Genomic DNA, 23,632 nt, shown 5'->3' with positions numbered 1-23,632 from the left:
TAAGAAACATCCTTAATTACATTTAATTTTAGTTTGTTTACTTCACCATCAGGTTTTCTTGGAACTGGGATAATTATATATGGTCTGGGTGTTTTCGTGGGACCCAGGCGTTCATTATTTGGTGGGTGTACTGAAATTCGGGTGCTTCGTGCACCGATAAAAAATGCAGTTCTGATGGTAAATGACAGAAATACAATATAATTGGCAGCATTTTCTTCCAGGGAAGTGGGGGCACCCCTCTGCTGGTGGTAAAACCAAGTTACTGTTCTGTGCCCCCATTTCAAACAAGTCCATAGTCAGTTGTTTATTCCTTTTCTTGCTCTGATCTCGTAGCTCAATGAGTTCATTACTATTAAAGTGACAAGTGCTTTTCAAGTGTCCCCCCTCTTGCAGATGCTGTCGGTAATCTCTGGGTATGCAGAGACTATGGAAAAGGGTTAGGCTAGCAACTTTGTTACATCACATTCATAATGCATATCTAAAGTAGGTAAAGTGCCAGTGCATTCCTCGAATTTGCCTTGGTTCTGAGGACATGCTGGAACCTGTTCAATGTGAAGGAATGAAAAGATGGAACTGCTACAAATCACACAAAAATAAAATGTTGTAAAAATAAAAATAAAAATGAAAGTGAACATGAAAAATAAAAATAAAAATAAGGAAAAATAGAGGAGAAAGTAAAAAAGAAAAAATAAGATGGTGTAGTTCTTGTTTCTGCTCTCCTCGATCTGTCCCACGGCGGAAAGTCTCACTGGAACCTCTTAAGGTATTCTCGCTGGAAGTTAGATAGCTCTACCTGGAGCATTATGCCGTGGAGGAGTGTGCCCATGTGTGGGACGTTGGCTGGATCTCTAAGGAAGGTGATGACGTCAACATCTGCAGGCCTCCACACCGTTTCCGGATAGTCTGTGACTAGTCTAAGCAGGACGTTGTGCACCAGCCGGGTGTCCTCGGGAGATAGAGACATTTGTCCTGTTTTGCTGTGTCCGGATCACAAGCTTTTCTTTTGATTTCAACAGTTGCTGCGCTTCCTTGTTGCGTGGATTGCCACTAGGTAATTTAATTTAGTCCACAGCTGGTTCAATTGAGGTAGGTTTCTTGGGTCTCTGATGAAAGTATGTGTGTTAGTTGTTCTCCTGACGTGTATGGGGCATTTCTCGATTATGAGAAAGAACAAAGTGAATGTGAGTTAATCAATGTCTACCGGCGGTGGAAGCATTTGTGTCCTCTTCGCTGTGCTCGGGTAGCTCGGTGAAGGCTATCGTGATGACAGTCAGCAGTTTCCAGATTATTTTTTTGTTGGCAGGATTTTGAATAAAGCCTGTGACACTGGTAACTCTCCCTATGAGTGCCGGATATGATATTATCACCAGCTGGAACCAGGTTATCACATCCCACTTGAGGTCTCTTCTGGGAGGTACCATAAATTGAGTAAACAAGGTCTTGTCACTGGTTGCCTCAGGACGCTGTGTTACGCTCTCAGGGAATGTCCTTTTTTTCCAGACTATCAGAGTCTTGATTCTTTATATTACTTGAGCGTGATGCTATTTCAAAAGTGTGTTTTATCAACGTTGTTGTGGCTTTGTATGTGTAGTTCTCTTCTTTACCCTGCAACTGTGGTGCACACAGTGTCCATATTATAGTTCTTTTTCACCTTTCTCTGGTTTGGGGAAATGTTCTATTTAAAAGCTACAAATTAAAACCGAGTTCTTTGTCATTGTTTTGCTGCTCATGCGTCCTTCTACCTCGCCATGGATCTTGTCTGCATGTGCTGAGGTTCTTCCCATTGTCTGTGGTTTCTTCCTGGTTGGATGCAGCTGGGGGCTTTCTCCTATATAAGGTTTAATGTCATTCAGGAAGAGCCATGCCCTTCTGCCCTGGACTTTGACGGCTGAAGGAGTGCAGCCCTCTACGATGAAAGGGCCATGGAATCATGGCTCATCCCACTTCTTCCTTGTAAAGTTCCTTATAAGAACAGCATCCCCAGGGAAGATGAGGGGCACACTTAAACCTTGCGCAGTGTCTGTTTCAGCATGTCCTGTTGTATTTTGTACTGTGCTGCACCCTTTTCGCCATCGCTACAGCTGGCCTGAAATGACAGAGACGCTGGATGTCACACAGTTCAAGTACTCCTGCATCTCTGTCCCCAAGACCTCACTTGTTGGCTGGGCATCACATCTAGCTCTATCTCGAGGGCTAATAGGGGTCCTCATCCTTCTGCCTGTGCAGCGTGAGATGATGGTCGGAGCCTGGCTGGTTCCGAAGTGCATACAATGCCAGTGGTAGACAGTGCAGCCGTCCCTTTTTCAATGTGAGTTTCAGCTTGGCTATCCTCTCCTTTAACAAGCCGTTGAGCTGCTCACATGTGCCATTCCCCTCCAGATGATACGCTGACGGGAACTTGTGCTTTATACCAACAAACAAGCTGATCTGCTCAAAAACTGCATTAACAAAGTGAGCCCCATTGTCTGACCTCATTACTTCGCACACCCCCCATCTAGGGAACACTTCCCTCACTAGAAATTTGGCAGCACAGGTAGAGTCTGGGTGAGCACAGGGACCTGCTTCTATCCATTGAGAGAATGGACACACCACCACAATTAAATACCTGTACCCATTACATACTTGATCATGTTGAATTAGTCGATATGCAAGTGCTGGAATGGTCCATTTGGCCGGGGGATAACTCCTCTTACTACTTTTAGTGTGTGCCCAGCGGTGAATTGCTGGCAGATTATGCAGTTCACCATGAAGAATGCAACATGCTGTGATAAATTTGGTGTAAGCCTGTCTTCTGCGAGCGTTGCAGTGAGAGTTTCTTTTGACATATGTATAGGGTAGTGTAATGGCTCCAATGCTACCTTCAGTAGGGAGCCAGGCATTACTGGTTTACCAGTGCTGTCTTGCCTCCACAACCCATCAGAGGGGTTTAAGGAACACCCTTGATGCTTCCACAAATTCTTCTCCTCCTGAGGTGCCTCCCATGAAGTTCCATTAGCTGAGTCTGTCCCATGTTGCTATAGGCCTCTGGTGTGGCTCGTGCTACCATCATACGCTCATGGGTGCGTGCCACCTCCACGTCCATGAGTGTTTCATTCTTGGATGCCATGCGCTTGGCTTCTGTGTCCGCTTCATGATTTCCCTGTTACACGAAATCTGTCCCTTTCGTGTGGGCGGCGCATTTCACGATGGCTATGCCCACTGGGAGCTGTAGTGCTTTTATCAACCTGTCCAATAAGGCTGCATGTTGCACTGGCGTGCCGTCCGCTCGGAGGTAGCCCCTCCTATTCCAGCATGCTAAGCCTGCGTGCATGGTAGATGTCACATAGGCATAGTCACTGTACACCGTTACTTCCTGGTCTGCATGATTCTCAATGGCGAATATCAGCGCCAATAGTTCTGCAGCTTGTGCAGAATAGTGAGATGGTATTCGTGCACTGACGAGTAACTGGAACTCTCCATTTGCTAGGTGTTTTATCACGGCCATGCCTGTGTATCTTTGTCCATCTTCTTGGTCAATTCTTGATGAACCATCAATTAACACATTTCACCACCTGCCAGGGCATTTTCCTTTACCCTTGGGATTTCATCATAGAATTCCTTGTACTTCGCGTAGTCATGTACGGGTTCTCCCTCTGTGACTGGTTCAGCTATGAAGGTAGCTGGATTCACAGTTTTACATCGCACTATCTTGATCGATGGGTTAGAGATAATCACTTCATGTGCGGATGCTCTCTGAGATGTCAGCATGCACTTTGGCTTCTCTAGTATGGCGAATAACGAGTGCTCGATGTACAATGTCATGGAGCACCTCATCACAATGGATGATGCCTTTTCAATGGCGAACGTGGCAGCAGCTAGATTTTGTTTGCATGGGAAGTGGCCCTTCATGACCGGGTCCAGACTCCCGCTGTAATATGCTAGGGGCGTGTACCCCAGTGAGGTTCGCTGAGCGAGCACTGCCGTCCTAAAATTGCCATCGGTATGTGAGAACAGGTAGAATTCCTCTGCATAATTAGGAATCCCGAGAACTGGGGCCTTACAAATCGCCTTCTTGAGATCTGTAAACCCCTTTTCCATTGTCTCAGTCAATTCGATTTTTTCCCTTGTCGCCTGGGCCTTCCTTAGGGCCTGAAGCAAGGGCTTGGTATACGAGCTGTAGTCGAAGACCCATGCTCTGACATAATTGCAGAGGCCTAAGAAGCTTTGCATTTGTTTTATCGTGAGCGGTTTAGCCGTGTTCATGATAGCTTCAGTCCTTTCAGGGGTTACCTTTTTCTCTTCATGTGAGATTAGCTGGCCTATGTACATCACCTCTCGCTGACAGTATTGTAGCTTTTCCTTATCAACTTTATATCCTTTCTCAGCCAGGATAGTCAGTAGCTGGACAGAGTCGCGCCTGCATTGTTTCTCAGTGATGCTGCAGATTAGAATGTCATCCACATACTGAAAAACAACACTGTCTACTGCAATATTGCTTAGGTCCATCTGCAGGACTCTGTTGAAAATGGATGGAGACTCACAGTACCCCTGTGGCAACCTTGTGCTTTTCAGGCACATTTCCCTGAAAGTGAATGCCATCAGGTCTTGTGAGTCACAGTGCAACGTGATTGAGAAAAACTCATTTTTCAAGTCAATCACCATGAAATATTTTGCCTCAGTGGGTATGTTGCATAGAATTGTGAATTTATTAGGGACTAGAGGGAACTCAGCTTCAACTATATCATTTAATGCTCTTAAATCTTGGATTAAACGCCAAGACCCTCCCTTTGATTTCTTGACAGGGTAAATCACTGTATTGCAATGTGATTCTGACATCACTAGGATGCCCTGCTCCATCATGGTGGAAATTGTCTTCGCAATCCCTTCATCTGCCTCTCTGGACATATGATATTGTCGTGCTCTTGGTAAAATTGCTCCTGGTTTCAGTTTGATTTTCACTTCACCTGCCACCTTCAGGAGGCCTACGTCATAGGGCCCTGTAGTCCATACTGCGACAGGCACTTGGGCCATGTCGTCATCAAAGTATTTTGGACGTATCAGCGCCAACATCATTCTCTGTGGCACCTCCCGTTTGATAATTTTGACCCAAAATGTGAGGCTCACTTCCACCCTTGTCTCTTCTAGGTCAGGGTGTTCTTCGAACAGATCGTCATCGGTGACGTCAGTCACTCGATACCCTTCTTCAATGGCAATAATCACACACCATTGTCTGCCTTTGTCGTCAAATCCTTCGACCAATACCACTTTCCCTTGCACTGCGGCAGATTGTATCATTAAGGGAAATACTTGTCCCTCTTCTTCATGCATATGTATTCTTGGTCTGAATAGGAACTCATCAGTTGTCCTCCTAGTTCTATCAGCGAGGCCTGGCAATCCCGCCATGAGCACCCGCACGCCATATGCGAAGACTTCCGGCTCTAATGGTATAGCTCTCATGGCTATACATCCTGAGTATGCTCTGATCATTTCGCACACGTTTGAATAATGCATTCCCGGAGTGGAGCACACTATACCATTCTCGGTAAACGAGATTGTCATATTCAACTTAGTCATTAAGTCCCGACCAAGGATGTTTACTGGGGTCTGACGTGAATACAATAAGGGTACATTAATCTCACGTTCTCCCACAGAGACTGGAAGCGCTTCTGTAAAGGGAACTCTACTGTGAGGTACTGTGAAACTCTGAGTATGTATGGCCTTGTCGGACAAGGAAAATTTGCTTTCTCGTATGCACGAGCGCGTCACACCCTTGTCAACTAAGAAGGAATATTCCTTACCCCCTATGACGACATTCACCCTAGGTTCCCTATTAGGGTCTGGTGTCACTGATAGGATAGAACACATCAGAGGCCCCCGTGAGCTGTCCTATTTCATATATAAGTTCGGCCCACTGTATACTTGCTGATTTCCCCCATTTCAAGGGTTGACTCCCTCTCCGGAGCTTGTGCCCTACGACATTTGCAGCAGTGCCTGCTGGGATTGTCCCTGCGGTACGTTCACTATGTGCGAGGGTTGAACCACTTGCTGCACACCTTGCTGCACTGTGTGATTTTGTGCACTGCCCTGGTGTGGGATGGCAGGCTGATTCACCATGCCTATTCCCATTCCTTGGCCGCTTTGCCACATGACTTGGCTTCCGCACATGCGCGCCACATGTCCTGTCATTCCACACAGTCAACACACTGGCGGTGGTCGGGCCATCTGTCCATCTGGCATAGCTGGACTGCCCATCTGCGCATTCTGAAAGCCACCTTGAGTATTCTGAAAGCCACCCTGGTTACCTCGAAACCCACCCTGATTACTCTGCCATCCTCTTCCTCCAAAACCCCTTCCCCTCAGGTAAAATCCCGCGCTATCCTGATTATTCAGCGATGGGTTAGTCGCTTGCTGTGCGCGAGAGGTTCAGCTGGGCATGTCAGCATGGCTCCCTCAAGAGCATACTTTGAGAGTTTCTTTTGCACCAGCTTCGCCACCTCACCCTTACGAGTTGCCTCCTTTTTCCGATTCTTTTCTTGCAACAATCTACAGTAATGTGCAATTGTCAACTGTATTTCAGCCCATGGTTTGGCTTCTATTCCTACCAATTTCTTGAACTGTTTTTGCACTGGCTCGGGCAACCCTTGGCATAATATATGGTAGAATAAAGGGATAGATTTCATCCAAGACTCATGTGTTTCGAGCACCCATGCGTCCTGGAAATTCTGGATATAAATCAATGGATCTTATGACTCTTTCATTTTCCGCATCATTATAGCTCCCATATGAGAAGTGTCTGGATATAGCGTTCGCAGCACTTTCCACACTGCTGTTCTACAATTATTAAATGGCGCTCCGTCATGGAAGGTGTTGATTATGGTTACCCTAGGGTAGCCTGCCCGTTTCCATACATCGTCTGCTCTTTCACCAAGTATGGCAATTAGGAGGCCCTTAATGTCCCCTATAGCTAAGGTAAAACCCCCCGTCATTTTCTCTAACTCATGTATCCACTTCCCGGCTCCAGATGTCAGCATTGGAAGCTTATTTTTTAGGTTCTCTCGGTCCATGTGTGGCCATGGAATATATTGTGGTCTTGCTCCCCCCTTTTCTAGTAGCGGGAATTGGAATGTGCAGTCTTCCTTTTCTTTCCCCATAGCTCTCCTGTCTACCGCTGGGGTGGCATTCCCGCCTTGCCGTCTCCCTGGCAATGCCCTTAATCTATCTGCATAGGCAGGTGCTGACGCCCCCCTCTGACCGTGGGGTGTTCCTTCATGTCGGCCGTACTGCGTGGCAGACTTCGGTGTCCTACTTGTGGACTCGCTAGCATCTGAACATCGTATCCCTCATTCCCCCGGGAGCCATTTTTCGCACCGTCTCCCTTCCTCGTGTGCCTCATCCTCCGTTTCCCCATCAGAGTCAGATTCTGAATACTCCTAGTTTACACAACTCCTTGCATCTTCTTCGTCCTGCCCAATCTCCAGTCTGTCTAGGGAGAGTCCCCTGTTCCCACTACTTCGGGTGACATCCTCAGTGTCATATAGCTGAGTGCTCTCCAGGTGCTCATCTTCCCTTCCCCCATCAGATCTCTGTTCTACCCCATCTCATCATATATCTTATCAATCGTTTCCCCGATGCTTCTGGTGTCGAAGTCATCCTCAATATTTGTCCCACTCGTACCTGGTACGGAGTCATGTGCAGGAAAGAATTATTCTATGTCTTCCCATTCTACAACAGGATTGGGTTTTTTAACTTCCCGCTCCAAATATTCAAGATCTCGTGCCCTCTGTCTGCGCTTGCGTTCTGCTTCCTCATCTATTTCCTTGCGCTTCCTCGCTTCTTCTCTAGCCTTGTCTACTTCCCTCATCCTTTCATTTCTACGTTCCTGTGCCCTTCTGTGCCTGATCCTTTCCTACGTCATTTCATCTCTCCTTGTCCCTTTGGAACTGCAAGGGCAAGATTAATTTCCTGGTCCTTTTCTTTATTGTCGTTGCTACAATACGTAGGTGACTCATAAGGGGGGTTGCTATACCCCGTGGCTGCCTTTAGTTCTCTTAGCAGGTAGAGCCCCTCTGTCTTACTTCCCTCGATGGCTGGCTCAGGTGGGGCCGGTTGCGCGGTAGGCGTCTCACCCCCTCCATGTATACGTTTAATATCCAATCTGCAGGAGGCTCTTCCTCCTTCGTCTGCACAAACATCTTCCAAAGCTCTAGAACAGCAAGACGTTTCTCTAGCTTCTTGCCTGTATATGTGGCATGCAGATAAGCCATCATGTGTTGTAAGACAGCTTTTGATGGGGACCCATTCTGTGGCCAAGACATCTTGTGGGCGGTACCCTTAGCCCACTCCGTGCTGTACTTTTTTAATTTAGGTGTATGCTTAGGTAGTTGATTGCATAGATGAGCAAGTGGGGTGACCTCCTCCATTTTCAATTCCGTTACCAACAATATTTATACAGTTTGTTATCCTTCTACTAGTATGAGCGAGCACCAGATACGCAGGCTCCAATCCAATCTTTTCCCGGCAAAATGTATACTATCAATTAACTCAAAACCATCAATTCATTGGCGATTCCCTCTTCTTTACAGAATCGAGTAAAACCCAATTTCATCTCATACAATCAACGATACAGTTCTCTTACATTCAACACACAACAGAACACATAGGACAGACACTTGACAGACTAGACGGACACTAGCTGGTCATACATATACCTGCCTTCTAATCAATACCCCGTCATGGAGTTTAAACAAACTCCTTTGATGCATCACCATAGTCTAATTGTCCCTTATTATATGGGCTATGAGTTCACGTTTCTTCTGACTGCTGTATTAAAGCGCAGGAACAAGGCGAATCCATATATTTTTCTCTCGGGTGTCCCCCGGTAACCTTACATTTTTCTTTCAAATGCCCCCCCGGTAACCTTAGGTTTTTCTCTCAGGTGTCCCACCCCCCCGGTAACCTTACGTTTTTCTCTCAGGTCCCCCCCACGGTAACCTTACGTTTTTCCCTCAGGTGACTCCCCGGTAACCTTACGTTTTTCTCTCGGGAGCCCCCCCCAGTAACCTTAAGTTTTTCTCTCAGGTGCCCCCGGTAACCTTACGGTTTTCTCTTGGGTGCCCCCCCAGTAACCTTACGTTTTTTCTCTCGGGTGCCCCCCTGGTAACCTTACGTTTTTCTCTCGGGTGCCCCCCCAGTAACCTTAGGTTTTTCTCTCGGGTGCCCCCCCTGGTAACCTTACATTTTTCTTTCGGGTCCCCCCCAGGTAACCTTCAATTTTTCTCTTATACTCGAGTCATTAACCCCTTATATATATACTGTCTTCTCTACTTCTCTACTTCTGACTATTCATTTTTTCTCTGCCACCCTCCTTTATCTTTCCCTTGCTTGTTCTAATGCCTACAAGACCTTTGCCAAAGTAACAAGTTTGTTGTTTCACTCACCGATCGCATCTTTTTCCTCTCTGGAGCTTTGGGATCACCGCCCCTTCCTCTTCAGCCTCTTGCGGTCTTTTCGTCCGATTGGCTGCCTACGCGAATGAGAAGGGTTTTGCTTGGAAAGGCGGGTTCCTTCAGACCCACTGCAGATTTTTATGGATTTACACTATCATTGTCCACGGGAAGATTCTCAGCCTACTCAGCCGGAATGGCGAAAGGACTTGTGATATTGCCGAAGGCCTAGAGTTACTTCGTGCCGTCGGTCTATAGGTGTGTTATAACTATATTAATAAATAATTCATAATTGATGGCCAAAACCATCCTCACGCTACCAAGTGTAACAGGAGAGCGAGATGTCCACCGACGGGCCCATAGGTCAGTGCTCACCCTTTAGTACCTATAAGACAAGATAGCTGCACCATCTGAGGGATGGGGGTGCAGGATTCACTTACTCCAACACGACTCAATAATGAGGACGCAGTAATTTGGCAAAGGGAAGTGCGTTTAATGACAAGTACATCAAACAGGGAAGCAGTTGGGAATCAGCATCGTTGCGATCACCTGTATCGCTCCGACATCCTCAAACTTCAGTTGAACAGCAACTTTTATTCACAAAACTCGTCATCATTGAGATCTAATTCTACAAAACTCGTCATGCAATATAATTGGTTAGGAAAGGTAACTTAAGTATAGGTGCTATATCTGTAATGATAATAGAGCATGCAGATTGGATAACTCTTATCGGGTGGGCGTCTATGCCCCTCCCTTTACATCACACGTGATAGACGTCACTACAAGTATGACGTCTCGTTGGTTCTACGATCTATAGGACCCTAGATAAAGTTGGTCCTTTGTGATTGGGCAGGTTACAGCCCTAGAAATAAATCTCCACTTTTAATTAGCAGCATGCAGAATGGCCACCCAGGTGCCGGGTATCCCAAGATTCACCCTGCCTCCCTTCCATCAATCAGTATCTTAGGGCTATGTGTCAATTAGTTGGCTGGGTATGGCCTCGAAACTGTAGTCTCTTATCAGGAAAAGTTATGGCATCCTCGGGTTCTGGATGACATCAGGCGGTGGTACCTCTTCGCCCTAGCTGGTCATGTGTTAGTTCACCATGAATTTGCTTCAGTTTCCATCTTTTCGTGTATTTGTTCTTCTTTTAGCCTCACCACCTGCTTGGGCCTACGTTATCTTGACATTCACGGGGCAGGCTGATATGCTCTGAAGTTTGAGATATTCTCCTCCCTTTCTCAGGTTGACCTCGATTTCCCAGCATGACCAGCTCTTTGTTGAGTTTCGATTCCGCTCCTTCTCATGACTCTGGCTTGGTTATGAAACTTGGCCTGTTAGGCCTCTGGCAGCCTGGGCACATTTCTGCTTTACAAAATCGAGTTGCACTTGTATAATGTGCCTTGTTGAGGTAGATATATGGTTGACGCTTGCTGCTCTATTCTTCTACTAAGCATTGCAAGCAGTATTGGTTTCTTAGCTTATTAAGTTCCAAGCCTATTTATATATGTTTAACTGGTTGGTTACTTCCATCTTGTCTTGTAGCGATGTTTCCTTACGTTTTAACATCATCTCTTCCCTGTGTCCATTACATCTATTTTCATAGCTACTCGCACTGGCGTGCTATCTTCGATAGCCGTTTTTGTTCATTCACGAGTCTGTCCAGGTACTTGTGTCATTTCCACTGGCCTTCCATTAAGGCTCTTTGGGTCTCTTCATGGACCGTCTGTAGGTACTCTTCATTTCGTCTCAGCGGCTGGTACGGCTGTCTGATAGGGTACCGTGCTGCCCAGGGTTGTCTGTTTATGGGCTCTTCAAAAGGTATGGATCTTCTGATGTACACTGGGCAGTGCCCCAGTGCAGCTCTTTGATGGTTCATCTGCTCCTCATACGTCACATACCTTGGCGAGTCCGCTCCTGGTACCTCGAAATGAGGGGCAGGGGTGCAGGCCATGTCTGGGACCTCCTCTACAATACTTAACCCCCCGCTAATGATTTTTGAAGGCCATGGACTGTGCATATGTCCGCGGACGGTTGCGGACGACCTCAACACTACTCAAACACTCAGGGGGTATCTGAAATTGTTCTATCATACCATATAAAAACTGTACAAGATTAAAAAGCAGCACATAAAAACATTATAAGTAATAATAAATAAGCAGTTGAAGCTACAGGTCTAACACATCAACCATCCATTTAAATACCATATGTAATGAAATGGATTATACCATAACAAAAAAGATATGCCTCCAACATAATTTTGTCACAGAAACTGCAGAGCTAGGGGCGACAGTAGACAAATACAGGACAACCAATACAAATTACCAGAAACTAGGAAGTAAACTTCATTTTTCTTAGATATTTGTATACTTTTTGTATGAGGTACAGAACAATTAATGTATTTGTGTTTTTCACACAGAAATCTGCAGTACTTTGGAGTGGCTCGAGGAGAATTTTCCGCGTGACGAAATGTCGGAAGATAGCGATAATAATGGTACACACTTCTCTGCATAAGCAAATTAATAGTCAGTACTTTATGTGTACTTAACATATATATATATTTATTTTTAACAGACCCGGCAAGAATTGAAGAAATTCCACCAAAAGACACAATGCAAGACACCTTGCAGTGCATAGAACAGAAAGTGGACATGCTGAAAGATAATTTCAATGGTTTAAGGCAATTTGTGGAGGAGCACGTGAAAGGAAAAATTAGATACCACTGTACTACCTGTACCTGTCCTGCCTCTCCATGTCCAAGTGAAGTATCCCCAAACCCACACGAACAACAAAAATGTTTTGATAAAACTTCCATCCCTTCATCCCCTCACAACCTTCCTTTGCAAACCCCTAATTCCCCTATATTTGTTTCCGTTTCTCCTTCCCCCTCTCTTTCTTAATTGCTGTATATGTGTATAGTGAAATAAATGTTATGTTAGGTTTAATGAAATTGTTTGTGTCACATATTTTTTGGAACATTTTGAACGCTTTTCAGTGAGCGATATGGTCACGAGGCGCGCCCCTCCACCCCTATAAAAAAGGCCACACCCCAGAGCTCATCTTCACTGTACTTCTGGCTATTGGGGATTGACTTTTGCTGCCTTTAGTGCTGTAGCGGAGATTACCTCACCAGGCCTACTGGCATCCATGGCTGCTGTTGCTACATCAGCCTCAGCACCACCCCAAACCCTCCACAACCACCACCTCCCCAAGGGCCTGCAGAGGGGAATATGCATGAGGATGTAGAGAACGAGGATGAAGAGGATGAAGAGAATGAGGTGGAGGAACTCCGTACTACCAGCACTCGCCCGGAGTCGTGGGTGTGGCTGTTGTTTACCGTTGATGGTAACGTACCAAAAGCATGTGCGAACAAGGTCACCTGTAACCAGTGCAAATTGGTGCTGAGTCATGTGAGATGTGGTTTGTACAGCTTTGGTACGACATCCATGAAGCGACACCTAACTTCGTTCCACGGTGCGGACATTCGCAAGATTGTACCATGTAAATAACGTAGTAGGTTGAGTTCCTCTACAGCATCCTCTGTTTCTGATCCGGTCACCACAAGAGACACTCCTGTGGGAGAATGCATCCTTCCAGCTGCTTCACAGGCCATTAGCGATGCTGTTGACCTTTGACCTTTCAAGGGTCACAATATTGTGTATGTACTGCGACGAAGTACTCTGCAGGGGGGAGAGTCTTCGATGTGCTTTCGAGACTACGGTCACAGAGCACCAGAAGAGCTGAAACCTACCTAAATAAGGCCCACCCTACATCTGCCTCTCCCCACCTGCCCTTTCTTATCCCCGTGGTTGGTGTCCCTTCCTTGCCCTCCTTTCCCCTCCTCTCCTAGTGTGTCAGGTATAGAAAAAGCCAAACAAATATAAATAACAACAAAAAGTTAAAAAAAGGCTCTTTTCAGAGCCGCCTTTCTGAGTTTAAAAATAAAACTATCAAGTAAACGGTGCAGGCCCCTACACATTTTTTAAAAGTCTGCGGACAGTCCTAGGACAGATCAAATTTTTGGTTGCAACCCTAGCAAAACCAATGCACTTTTCTCTAAAAGTAAGTATTGGCTCTGAAAAGAGCCTTTTGTTGGTGTTTTGTATGTTTTAAAAACTGGGATTCGTGAACATGTAATGCAAAATAGATGACTATACTTCCAAAAAAGGTTGCAATGCATTCTGGACATTTCAAATAAAAATCTGATTGCCAGCATATGTGAGATGGACTCTATCTCTGCGAAAAATGAATGTGCTACGAAACATAATATTTTCATTGTGGAAAGAGGACAGGCCAACATCTGTTAGAAAGGCACAAACAGCCTTATTGACATTGCGCCTCGCTTTCTCATTTGTGGACCAAATTAAGAAGGCCGCAGCCACATTTGTCTTTGCGCAATACGAGAACAAATTACTTGGGAATTTGGAAACATGCCCATGACCTTCCCAAGTCCTTCCTTCATTGGAAATTGCAAAGAAATTCCAGACACAAGTCCTAAACTGTTCCCTCCACAATTAATTATAATTATGCCTGGATGACACTCTGTCTGTAAATTAGCAGAGAGAGGTACCAAATCCAGCCACTTCATTCCACGCACTCCATTCCAGTGCACTTCCACATGAGGGAATCCAAGGTCTGCAGATATACCATAACGTTCTGCATGCACCTTCAACCAATGTATCCATGAGTCTCCCAAATCCAGATAATCTGTTTTTGAGCACACACTGCCATAGCTGTCTGTTTTCCTCTCAGGAAAAAGACTTCCTCACTAAATCTCCCCATACACAACACACCCACTAAACGTTACTGACCAATCCCTAGCTCCACTCATTCTCATTTGCATGCCTCTCCACGCCAGAATAACCGTATGTAATATGCGCTGCCTGCAGACTACCGCCGTATGCGCGGACATGTAGAAGCGCATGTACATTTAAACAGTGTTCCCCATTTCCCCTTTAAGGTGGGCTCTGAAAATAGCAGTTTTTTGGGGTTTTTTTTGCAGATGCCTGACATACACCTGTTATTTTGTATTTTTTGGGGGGTTTTCTCTTCTTAGTTTACTCCTAAAATCATCACATAACCTGTTCCAAAGCAAGCCTTACATTCCAAAAGAAGAAGGCGTTTCCCAAAAAAGATAAAGACACGCCATCTGCTTCGAAAATAAGCCGAATTACTCAAAACAATGTTCTTGTGGCAACAGAAAAAAATACCAGCTCTTAACATGAAAGCATGCATGCCACGATTGATTGCACACCTGGCAATGCTTTGATCAGGACAAAAAACAGAACTGTTGTCCCATTTTGCTATAGGTAGTAATCCAGAAAAAATTAGTTTCGCATTTGGAAGGATGTTGATTACTGCTTGAACCAATAGTTTAAAATCTCCCAACAAAGTAGGGGAACTCACGTAGCGCAAATGGAAAGCACCATAGTGCAAAACTACCACATGGGTACTGTTCATTCTACGCACTCACAAATCCATTCCCTCATTGGGCACAGCTAAGCAGTCACACAACCATCCACCAATCGCATCCAAGACCTCTACATTTAACTCCATAATCACAGTTCCGCACTTCAAATGTACTGTTGATCACTCTGAATACAAGTCGCATGTCATTGGAAATCACCTACTACAAAAACAACTGTGCAAGTCTTGAAGATTTCTACTTACAGCTCCATGCATATCCACATGCATGATTACAAAGTACAGGTATGCATAGTTTATTCAGAGTACATGTACAACTCCTATGATTCCATATAAAAAAATAAAAAAAGGAATGCAACTAAATCTGCATAGGCAATACATACATGCCAACGCTCCCGCTTTAAGCGCGAGACTCCCGATTTTTCAATGAAAAATCACACTACTTTTTACTATCTCCCCATAACCTATACATACATGTCAACCCTCCCGATTTACGCGCAAAACTCAATTTTTCATTAAAAAAATCACCATTTTTTTACTGTCTCCCGCCTAGATTAATGCTAATCCCAATGCGATCGTACGAGAAAAATAAACATTGCTTTGGTGACATCTCCCTCTCAGGTGCTTCCAACTGTTCGCATGTCTATTTACAATATCAAATTATTCAAATGTTTCCCATCTACTATAATGAACTAACATTTCCAAATCTCTCTGCTATCTACAACACAGCTGCAAAAAAACAAGGGAATTTAATCAACTTAAAATTCTACTCTTTTGCGAAGCAGGTTGAAGTAACATACATACTGCAAATAAGATATAAAGGCTGCACATAGTCAAATGAAAAGCATGCATGCACTATGTTCAGATATCAAACGAGAGTACTACCACGAAAGTTTAAAAATAAACATGTACATTAACATCAGTGCTATAAACACACAAAATAACTAAATTCTTCCTTTTACAATTGCAGTGAAGACCACTCTCCTGAAAATCAACAGCATCTAAACTATAAACAACACATCCAAAGAATATAAAGTAAGTACAATGTTACCTTTATGTTCTTACTGTTCCTCAAAGAGACTGTGTGGTTCATTCATCTAATTTGCGCACCAAAACAAAACATCTATTTCTGAACCATTCTGCCCATAAATCCCCATGTATTAAACAAAGATTAAAAGGCAGAATGGCAGACAAATCCCCGTTTATTTGTAACACAAATAAAATACTCAAGCCTTAGAATGCTAGTACTACAAAATAAATAACTGTTTTAATTTTATATCATTACATTTACTATTAGTGCTTCTCCTCACCACTAGCGCACTTTCTACTCTCATCTGAAGCACAGTGTAGTAACATACAAAGAGAAAAACAGCCTTCCCAACTCATTATAACTGCCAATGCACATTCACACATCTTCCCCATCAAACTCATACACACAGCACACATACATTGTAAAACAGACCAACCCATACCTTCTTTATTTTTCAACAGACCCCAAAGAATGCCTACCAAAAAGCAAGTCCGTAGGAAGCAACGCATAAATAGAGCAAATGAAAATAAAAGTGTCCAAAATATGCTTCCATCTCTACCAGAGTTTGTACAAAATGTTCAAACAAAAGAGGTAATGCAGTCATTTAGCAAAACAAAAGAAGCTTCAACTACAGAAACTTTGCCTCCTCTATCAAAATGTGCCATGAAACAGAAAATGCATAACAAGAAATCGGCTACCACTACTGCTCCTATAAATCCTCATATACTAGCAAGAAACCATAGTAAAAAAAGTATTTTAGCAAAAATGTTCCGCCACAGAGTCCTTCAGAAGCTGATAAGAACAGGAGCGAAATCATCCACAACCCTTAAAACCTATTGTAGAAAATTAATCCTAGAAGCTCTCATAGACAGTGCAATCCTTCTCAAAGGAATTTATTTATTTTAGTTTTAAACAGTATGAAACCACTAACAAAACTAAGTACTAAACTACAAAACAAACTTCTCAAGAAACGGAATGTCAACAAAAATAACTTCTTAAATATCTGTGGAGGTGAATGGAGTCACATGACGACCACAGAACCATATTTTAATGAAGAAGCATGCAAACAAACCCAAACAAACACAATTGCCATCCATAGCAGTGGACGAGGATATGAAAAAATGTATAATACCATCATGGAAAAAGAAACACTGCTCACAAAAGTATCCCCAGAAAACTCAGAATTACCTCTCCATTCGACTGAACCAGAACGTCCAGTATACAAATGGCCGTGTACATCAATGTGTAACATTCCCAACAAATCTTTCAAATCTTTACGTCAGTCCCTCAATCAGTATGTGAAAGGAAAAGACAAAATCAAAATGAAAGTGCTGGAAAATATGGATACCTGTCCAGTGTGAGAATACACAGGACTACAACGACATTCATTAGCCTGCATTTCAGAACCTATTTGCAAAAGCATCTTCCATGACATCAAAATGATATCAACACATCATTCAAATGTCAGAAATCTAGTCTATAAACTGTACAATGCTAAAAGTCCTGGTTTAGAACTAGCCAATTTAAATAACACTCTTCTGCATGGTACACCCAAATACCCACAAGAGGAAATCGACCGTATCCAGAGAAAATATTTTGGAAGTGAAAGCCACTTACAAAATGCATTAGCTTTAGAACAGACTAGCAACAATTCTGCACATGGCAACCTTCTACTACACACATACAAAAAATAAATACTAAAATGTAAAAGTACATCCGCTGAAGTACCAAACCATGTGTGTGTGTGTTGCTGCAAAAATTGTTACAAAAGTAACACAAACACTATAGAAGTAAAATACAAAATAGAAGACAATGAAGTGAACCCTTAATATGTTGCAGTTACTGCCCTACAAAACTTGACAACAACCAAATTCCTTCACGTGCTATCACAAATAACTTGGAATTATTCCCACTACCAAAACCCCTGCAACAACTCAATCTATATGAGAGCATCATAATTCAAACAGTATACCCATTTAAAGCAATAATTCGCCTTCAACCAAAAACAGCAAAATTACATCCCTCTGAATTGGTGAAAGGCATTTGTGGCAAAGTAGTTTATTTACCATTAGATCTGACAGAAAATGTGCACAATCTAGTAGTGCAACGTCCAATAGAACAATCTTTATTTGTCTTAGTAAATGGTGTACCAACAAAAGACAAAGAAGTTTGGCAACAACTCGTGGACTTACATAAAATTAGACAAGCTTGCAATATCTGAAATACAATAATGAATACTACAAAGAAATAAATATTGAAGAAAGCTTAAGGGAAACAACTGAAATAATTCAATAGTCATCAGAAACTGGTCAATTTTAACTTCTGGATCCTGCTGCAGTATCCACTCTTTTGGACCATTATACAATTCATCCATTGGACTCTAATGACAGCATAGATGATGCACTAGAAACTTACCAAATGTGACAAACCAAAAGGTGCACCAATGAGTATATGGGAAAAAAGTATAGAAACACATGCTTTTCCTCTACTATTTCCTACTGGCAAAGGAGGAAGATATGATGATAGACCCACTCAGATAACAGCATCAGAATACCGCTCATTACGAATGTATTCTGAAGATTACAGATTTAGACAAAATGTGGAGTACAGATTCCACCTACTCTTTGAAAGTGAACTAGCAAACGTATGTTACGGAGTTGCACACATATTGAAATCGGGAACTCACTTTTAAAATATGTCAGCTACGCAATTAATACAAAAAGTGCAAGAAAAAGATGACGTTTTACAATCAAGCATAACAAATCTGTTTGCAAACATGCCTGGTACGAAAGAATACTGGTTTACTGGTTCTGCCGTCACGGAGATGTACGTTGTATGATCAGAAACCTTGGACCACCCACTTGGTTTGTTACATTAAGTTGTGCAGAATATGCATGCAAAGTTTTACATAATTTCCTACGCATAGCAAACAAAAATAAAACCAATATAGATATACTAACACCTGAAGAACTTTGCTCTCTAGATCCTGTTAATGTTTCAAGATATTTTCACCATCGTTTCATTGCTATGCTACACTTTATTTGTAATAAAACGGTTCCTCCCCTCGGAGAAGTGCAACACTTCTTTTGGAGAAAATAATACCAAACCAGAGGAGCACCACATATCCACATGCTTTTATGGATTAAAGGTGCACCTAAATTTGGTCAGGACAGTGATGCCACTGTTTTGCAGTTAATCGAAAAATATGTCACTTGTGAAATCCCTTCACAAACGAGACATAGTGACCTTCATGGATGAATTGTACAATTTCAAAGACACAAATGTGGCAAATATTGTCGTCACAAATACAAAAACAAAGGGAAATACTACACCAAATGCTGCTTTGGTTTCCCTATACCAGTTACAGAAACAGGTGAAATGAACAACTTCATGTCTTCAGTTCGACATATTGTTAAAGGTAAACCACCTAAGAACATGTATTACATAAAAAGAACAGAAGAATCAAAATATATCAATGATTACAATGCAATCATTGCCCTCTTATGGAATGCAAACATAGATGTGCAGTACATTGCAGACAATTCCACTGCAGTTGCACAATATCTTACAGCCTACTTAACAAAAGCAGAAAAAACTGAGCTGCAAGACCTCTGGAATGACCAATCATGAGACAAAACACTATCTCAGAAATTGTACAGCCTAGGCATAAAAATGCTCTCTCATAGAGAATGTGGCGCCTATGAATCTGCAAATCGTTTAACTGCTACTGCTTTGTATGGAAAATCTGAAAATATAGTATAGTTAAGTCTTGGTCGTGCTAAATCTAGAAAAAGAGTTCTCAAATCATATGAGGACATAGAAACAATAGCCAAAAATGATCCCAACAGCCAAGACATTTTGAAAAACAATTTACTAAACACATACTACCCGAACAGGAGTACCACTTTGGAAACCATGTGTCTATACCACATAGCCCAAAACTTTGCATACAAAAATAATATAAAACCCGATGAAAGCAAAGGTAGATATAGAGTGACAGATTGTGAAGGCAGCTTAGTGAAACTTACCAAACGAAGCATAATTAATCATGTCAAATTGTCATTAAAAACTCCTCAACAGAAAGAACTATATTACATGTCCCTGCTACAACTTTTTAAACCATGGAGAAAAGAAGAAGAGATACTAGATAACTATGACTGCTATGAAGATACTTTCAAAGCAAATGAAAGCACTATCACCGATGTGAACTTTACGCAGTACAAAACAATGTTGCACAATGAACAGCAACACGAAGAAGGACTCCAGGCCCAACTAGATATGGACACTTCTGACAGTAGTCAACCATCTGTAACAGGAAGCCAAAAACCACTAGGACAGCCACTACTAGCAAATGAGGCAGAATTAGCTATGACTGAAGTGTAAACACCATGTGTCACTATGAAGAAGATACAGAATTAACTGCACTATAATCAAAACTTAACAAAGACCAGCGCACCATTTTTGAAGAAGTAACAAAAGAAATTGCACATGGTGTACAACACGAAAATAAAGAATGTACCTGCCAAAATTACAAACCTATACTGCTGTACGTCTGTGGTGAAGCTGGTTCAGGCAAAACATTCTTAATCAAAATCATCAGCAAGTTCCTTCAACAATTGACAAACAACAAACTGTCAGTTGTTGTAACTGCCCCCACAGGTTTAGCTGCCTACAAAATAGGCGGTGTCACTTTACACCGATTACTACTCCTTCCAGTAGAACACCAGAACAAATTAGACTATTACAAACTTTCTATAGAAGCTGCAATGGAACTACGCAGAGTATTAAAACAAATGAAAATGCTACTAAGAGATGAAGTGAGCATGGTCTCCAACCTAATGTTGGCTTTGATTCACCTCAGATTGCAAGAAGTACTTAAAACAAACTACTAAGAACTCTTTGGAGGAAAACACATTATTGTTTTCGGAGATCTTCTGCAATTGACACCAGTGAAAGGTGAACATATTTTTAAAACCTTAGGACACAAACTCTGCTGTAAAACTGTTGGCAGCATAGGAATTGTCAACCTTTGGCAACATTTCCAGTACAGAGTATTAACAGAAAACATGCGTCAATCTGCAGACCTCACTTAGGCCAACATTTTAAAAAGTATTAGAGTTGGTGTACTATCTTAAGAAGCACAAGCAATATTGAAAACCCGGCACATGCATTCACTTTATGGCGATAACGCATGTGCTACTGATGTTATGGAACAATTAGCGCACAAAAATGTCAATTGTATGGCCTTAATGCCAACTCTTGCAAGCTGTTCCAAATTCAATGAAACAATGTTAAAAAAAGAAACGCAACCAATAATTGAAATTTCCTCCACAGGCAAACTGGACGTACATGGTATGACACTATTCAAGCCTCAACAAGCCACAACAAGACTAAATACCTTAGAAAACTCTATCTCCAACACTGCTGGTTTGGAAAACATATTAAAATTATCCTTAAATTGTAGAGTAATGCTTAAACGTAACCTTGACGTGGATCAAGGACTAGTTAATGGAGCACGGGGTGCAGTTGTTGGCTTTCAAACATACCCACGTGACAACATTCAGTTTGTCAATATTCTATTTGACAAACTTTCAGATGTAAAAAGGATTGGGCACTCAACTGCTCTTTTCCTTCTCTTCAAAGACATGTATGTACGTAGAGAACAATTTTCTCTAACTCTTGCATATGCAGACACAATTCATAAATCCCAAGGTCTTACGCTAGACAAAGCATTGATAGATATTGGAAACACAGTCTTTAAAGAAGGCATGAGGTACGTAGCACTATCATGCTTACGTACACTTGACGGTCTATTTCTAATCAACTTTGATGGAAGTAAAGTAAACGCTGATATTCCTTGCATTTTAGAATACAATAGACTACGCTCAATGTACACCCCCTCCATCTGAAATCATATCCTGTTCCACAAAAAGGAAAACGTTGTAAAAGAAAAGTAATTCAAACAGAAATGCAACAGGATCTGACTGCAAATCCTTCAAAGAGAGTAAAAGAAGCCAATACTTCATCAATTACCACAATCAAAGAAGAACTTATTATTGAAAGTAACTCAGGTACTTCTTCAAAGAAGCAACACAAACTCCGAAAAATGACTCAGACACAGAACTATCTGGTCCATTCAAATTTTCAAATGTAACTGGTGTAAGTTGCTACGCAAATGTAGCAATGAATATTCTATTTCAATTGCCACCAACTGTTAACAACATTTACTTACACAGTACAGACCAATTGTGTTTGCAAATGTTAGTCCTTCATAGAAACACAACAAACAATCCTGACAACACGTATAGTGTTCACGGAATAAGATAAGAATTGGACTACTGTGCTGGAATGGTGAGGTTCACTATAAACTCACAAGAAGATCCACAATAATGTCTAATGTACTTACTACACTACGTACTGGAAAACAAAAACATACCTATAAATGAAATCTTCCAGATTTAATACATGTGGAAACATACAGGCACTCTCTGCAACAATGTGACACTAGAACACATCCCTAATGAGCGCTTTGTGTATGTATCCATACCTAATTGTGAATCCATTCCATTTCAACAACTTGTACAAAATGCAAACCTTGACAGATTATGTACTATCTGCAATTCAGATAATCGCTCCACCTTAATAATACAAACACATAGGCCCTCATTACGACCTCGGCGGTAGCCATGTCGCTATTGGCGGCATGGCTGCCACCGAAATCGCGTCCGGGTCCGGGTCTACAGAATGAGGAATTACCGGGCCATTCCGAGTTCGGAAGGCCCGGTAATTCCTCCCTCCAAGGACCCGGACTCGCTCCTTCCCCATTCCCATTTCAGCCCCCTAGGGCTGAATGGGAATGGGAGAGTGAGCAAACAACGGGCCATTACGAGTTAGCCTGTTGTTTGCTCCCTCTTCCCCTCGCGGGACCCGGTATGCACACCTGGTTTGACCAGGTGTTAGTTCCTGGGTCCCGCGAGGGGACCTCGTAATGAGGCAGTACGGGGTAAACGACGCCGGCACCTTTTACGGCGCCGTTAACCCCGTACCGCCAGGGTCGTAATGAGGCCCATAGTAACTACATAATACTTATACTTCTATGTTACAATGCAGATGGTACCAAAAACAACTGCAAGCTGACTGGATTCACACACGGTCAAGTGTCACTTGATAAGAAAACCTTCACAACAATAAGTATAATATATCACGCAGGAGCCACAACCAATGCAAGTCACTACACTGCATATATTAAAAAGAAATGTGGATGGTTTGAATGTAATGATAGTACCATTACTCTAAAGCAGAATTACCAGCAAATCTTACAAACGCTTATTTAATCTTCTTAAAGGCAAACTTTAATAACTAATCTGTAATTCAACATTTACAAAAATGCAATTAAAAGACTATAAACAGTTAGAATTCGCCAACAGGTATCTAACTGCCCAAATTGTATAACAACCACACAGATAAATGTAGAGCACTGAATTGTAACAAAAATACACAGTTAGAATATGCCAACAGGTATCTAACTGCTTCGACAATCTGCAACAAGCCAACAGATAGGACATTCACCAGAAACAACAAGTGAACGCTAAAAGGAAACAAACAAATAGTTTGTAGCATAGCAAAAAATGTTTTTTTTTAATCCGACAAGGATTTTTTCCCCCAGACCCAATGATTTGAAAAACAAACACAGAAACTGAGCAAAATGCACAGTACACTGGTTTGTAAACTAAATATGAGGGTAAAAAAAAAGCTA

Source organism: Ambystoma mexicanum, chromosome 10 (assembly GCF_040938575.1).
Source record: "Ambystoma mexicanum isolate Mex_15411 chromosome 10, UKY_AmexF1_1, whole genome shotgun sequence".
NCBI lineage: Eukaryota > Metazoa > Chordata > Amphibia > Caudata > Ambystomatidae > Ambystoma > Ambystoma mexicanum.
Note: the sequence above shows the minus strand (reverse complement) of the source record.